Genomic DNA, 5,130 nt, shown 5'->3' on the forward strand with positions numbered 1-5,130 from the left:
CTTTGTCTTTATGGCGGCTTGAACTCTGCTCGGGACACAAAGTGAGGTGCCAACCGACAATTTACGCACCACACACGGATATCGTATCTACGTGTTTGTACACGCAAGGCAATAAATTGCTCAGCAAGATCGCCATATCTCTCATCAATTTTCAACATCTGGAGCACAATGGGCAGGTTCTTTAAAGCAGGTCGCGATTTTGAGGATGTAACGAACCAACTGAACTGAATTTGGTACGATATCCGTCAGAAGGGTATAAACTAACTTTATCAGTGAATGTCAAGCCTAGTAACTGACCGCGGAAAGGCCAGAGGTGGCCCAACACGTTATCGACTTATCAATTTGTGAAGCTCTTTGTCTTGAATTAATCATCCAGTTTTTCTTCAACTCTAATCATTCATTTGACCCTACACGTACAGTCATGCTCAAAACTATCCTAACGCCCGAATTGAATTTCGCCTGATTCACATGCAACCCACATAACGCAACTGTCTAGCAGGTCCCCTTATCGCTCCTTGGTACAGTCGTTTGACTATTGAAAATGGTTCCAACAAATCACCACAAGAAAACACTGTTCTGTATCGCAATAACTCAAGATGTAAAGTAATACCACGATACTACAAATATCACGGAACACCTTACCACAGATAAGACTGCCCTTAAGGCTTGTAGCTCACATTTATTACAATAAATGACATACCTGACATTTTACCACTCTCATTATTACGTCAGATAGGTAATACACGTAGTATATTCGTCGTATTCATGATTTCCTCTTCAAAGTAACATACCGTACTTATCATTGAACACAAAATGAGATTAAAAATTGAAGTTATTCACGGGCAACCAGTTGAGAATATGTATGAACTTCAAATGACACGACGAACCGTCTCGTTCTGCTTATGGATGCAAACTCAGGTCATGCAGACTAAGCAAAGATTTCGTGCCTGACGGATACTAACTGTCACTCCTGATTAGGCATACAGAGAGTGATATACCTCGATTTTAGACAGAGCCAGTTTTCAAATTTCAACTTTAAATTACATATCGCAAGTACTTTTGCCGGACGCGAATTCCTACCCAGCACCTATTTTCACTGTTAACGAACGACGAGAGATGTTGAATCTTGGTTCTTAACAAGTAACTTACTTGAATTGCCGTGAGGTAAGGCTTTGTACTGGGCAGGGATTCGAACGTATATCGGCAGGCAGTAACATCTCTTAGCTTTTGGTTTGGCAGCACTCGACAGCCATTTCTAGGCGCAAGTAATAGAAGAATGGCAGCGCGTTTTTGTTATCAAGTAACGTCTTCATCGATTACTTTAGTTTTAATGTAATCTATGAGTAATTGCTGATGTTTGATATTAACATGAAAAGAATTCTGTAGACAGAGAAAGAACCTCTTCTTGGGAAACTACTTGTATAGTGACCAAAAGGCACGAACTTATATTCAAGTACAGTGTTCCAGCAGCGGCATGAAGAAAATGATAGTAATAATGTCGGTAATAATCCAATTATCCGGTAACTTCACACTTCCCAGTGGATCTTCACGAACTAAGAAAATATCTGAATTTGTGAACATTTCAAAATGGCTTCACATCGAGCCTATGATGCCTACAAGGGTCTTTACATCCTGCTGACATGAGAATAGCATAATCTCCGCGTCAGAAGCTTTTTCTACTTAAACATTTAATAGACTCGCGTTTTATCCACCGTGACTACTTTTGTAAGCTCAGCACATCATCCGTTGCAGCTCACTCCTGGGGCTGGGAAATATGGGCACAATGGCCTGGTGGAACTATCACAGGAGCAATGCGTGGGTTCAGACATTTACTTTTAAGAAGCACAAACAGATTTACTTTGCGTCTGGTAACCTCAAAAGAAAGACGTTATAATCCAGAATTCGCAATACAAATCACGTTCCATCATTACCAACTGGGCAGAGCCAGGTTACGTTGGGAAATGACATAGCGGAAGTCATCGTAAACAGAAATACAGTCGCCAGTAAACTTACTTACATTAGAAAATTTTATTTTATTTTATGAACCGATAGCCATTTAAAGGATGGGGCTCTTATTTTACTTGTAATTGATTCAACTAGAGACGTTGAAAAATTTGGTGCTGGACTGTGATTCGAATTCGTTTCTCCTCTTTCGAGGATCTGAATCTCTCGGGACATTATAGTTCAACCATTTCGTCCCTTTTCGCAAGACTGCAACCTTCTCTAGGTCTCCTCCAAAGGTAAGGATGTGGGTCCGAATCCTGATCCAATACAAAAATATTCATAGTTTCAGTTCAAGCCCTATAACGTGCACACCGTCCCGCTAGTGAAAACCAACGTGCGCTTTTAATGTCTATTCATGTGTTGCCAACAATCGCAATAGGTGTCATTATTTCTTGTCAAACACGCACACACCTCACCGTTGGTGAGTAAGCAACTGATATTTAAGCTATATTTGTGGATGCACGGTAGGCGTGTAGTTAGATTGTCACTTAGGTACAAAAGTTTGTATCCTTAGTTTAGATTCAAACACCTAGCAGCTGGTAAGGAAAACCGATACGTAACATTTGATTTTACTTAATTAACAATACGATTACGTGTTGGGTTCGTATCTCCGTCATATAACTTCACATCATGCACTTAATCTTTAAATGCATGCGCACTTTGTTACTTGAGCATGGAGGTATATCAGACATCTTTCGTGGTTAGTTAACAGGGACGAAATTGTCTTGTTAGGAGTCCAGGTTTATTTCAAAAATTGTCGTCTTCTATTTTCAAGTTTAGATTTCATTACTGGTATTGGCAAAAATTTCGGTAATTCATGACTCTTCATGGATAGCCATCAATATGATATGATTAGATTACATTAGATCAATTTTTGTTTCATAGATCATGAATACAATATTTCGTAATGATGTGTAACGTGTAATTTTAATGAAAGATTTCTTTACATACCATGATTCAATTTCTTTACAACAATTTCTTACTCTCTCTCATTCTTTTTGATTTCTCTCTCTCTCTCTCTCTCTCTCTCTCTCTCTCTCTCTCTCTATCATACACACACACATTCTTTTTTTCTTTATTTGTTTGTTTTGCTCGACTATCGGCGAGGCATCAAAACGTCTCTGAATGAGCTTCTTAGATTTTAGTACACTTACGAAATAAATATAAAAACAACTGTGAGAGTTACTGGTATATGATGCTTAGTTTTCAGTCAGTTCCGAGTATTATTAGTAACCACGCTCCAGTCCCTAAACCTAGTTACAGAAATGCGAATCAGACGCATTACGTATTCCAGGCCGTAGCAACCGCGACTTGGAGACACCAGCTATGGTCACTTCCCAGCCCGCTGTACGATCACATCGGTTCGTCTTCTTTCTGCTGGTACTGTAACTGAGATTTGACAACAAGGCAACGTATGTTTGGCAACTCTGTGATCGACGAGTTCCTTCCTGGTGCGCACGGAATTTATCCTCAAAGTTCACTTGATTTTACCTGTCATTTCCATTGAATAATCTGATTTATTATCACGTTAGGTGTAACAAAAGATTGTAAATTTACGGTTTTCAGCCCAGGAAAGTCGTTGCACGTGGAAATCGCAACTAATCTCGTCCTTTAAATAGCGGTTTACGAGTGCTAGACATTATCGAACTCGTAAGAGTAAGCTAAGACACGTACTTCTACGCCAGCTCTATGGTAATGCGCTGACCTGAGAAATAGCATCTGTTATGGTTCGCACTTCCAGTCTCGCTGACTGTAACGTTTTTATCCCTTCTGTGAAAGAGCTACAAGCAGTCAGATAAAACATCGATAAGGAAATCGCAAAAAAATACTTTCGGCTCATAGTGCAATGGTGAAAACTTACAATGCTGCACAACTGGTAACTCCTCTTCCCGCAGCTGACAAACAAATTTTGGGTTTCTAGGAATACAAAACTTTACTTATGAAATGCGACATTTGCAATGCACGACGTTTTCAACAAAGAGATGGCGCAATACAGTAGATCAAGTGGAAAGAAACACTTCCTTTTCAAATTTGTGCATCCTACACTGTTGGCTGTTCTGTGTAGGTGGCAGGTACGTGATTTTATTTCGGTGATTACAAAATAAAGTCGAATTTATGCACTGGGTAGTCGAGGCAGCTAGTTCATTGTGATTCGGTCAACCAAGTAAATGAATTTACTGAACCTGCTGCAAATTACTACAGGAAGCCTGTGTGTCAATTCTCATCCAGAGAGGTGCAACGGCGCTACGATAGAAAAATGAGCCACATACTTATAATATGCTTGTATATCTATGGACTGGGTTCGATTCCAACTTCTGTCAATGATTTTAGATAAGGAGAGACAGATTCCATTCTCTTCTGGCTACACCAAGTGAAGAAGATATAATGACATTGTGGTCTGAAATTAACATGAAAAATGATATTCCTTTACTACAAAGTAGACGTTAGGATGAATCACAATAGAGACTGGAGCGGCGACACGTAGAAACCTTTCTTATACTTGTTATTTATTTCTAGTGACGAAACAAACGCTATGTAGGCTCACAGGACATTTAGTCCATATTTTATATGAGCTTCTGTATGTCGATAAAATCGGTTCTGATCTGGGAATGCAACTTAGACCGTACTTAACGCTGAATTTGATCCCTTCGTGAGAATACAGCACGTCTGCAATTTGTTTTTTGTTCAGAACTGCAGATTCCTCAACATCTCCACATACTGCGCGTGAATGGGTTCGAATCCTGGCCCGGCACTATAGATTTCATTATGTATTATCAAGCTCTAGCATGAGAACACCTATCTGCTGGTGGATAATTATTTTAATGTTTAATGTATTTTCATTCGTTGTCAACACTAACGATATGTGATGTTTTTGACACCCAGTGAGACACAGAACTATTTGCGAGATCACTGTAAGTTCAAGATGTTAGTCCGAACTGGACAAAAATTCGGAAGCTGACGTATCTTTGTGTGTAGTCAAAAGCGATATGATGTGTGGAGCTGTATTCCCAGTGAGCACTGAACTCTTCGTCATATTATTTCTAGTTCAAACACGCTCACATGTCGCTGCTGGTGCAACAAACCCATATTTAACGTTCGTTTTCTCTAGAATATAACAGCGACAGA

Source organism: Schistocerca gregaria, chromosome 11, assembly GCF_023897955.1.
Source record: "Schistocerca gregaria isolate iqSchGreg1 chromosome 11, iqSchGreg1.2, whole genome shotgun sequence".
Lineage (NCBI taxonomy): Eukaryota > Metazoa > Arthropoda > Insecta > Orthoptera > Acrididae > Schistocerca > Schistocerca gregaria.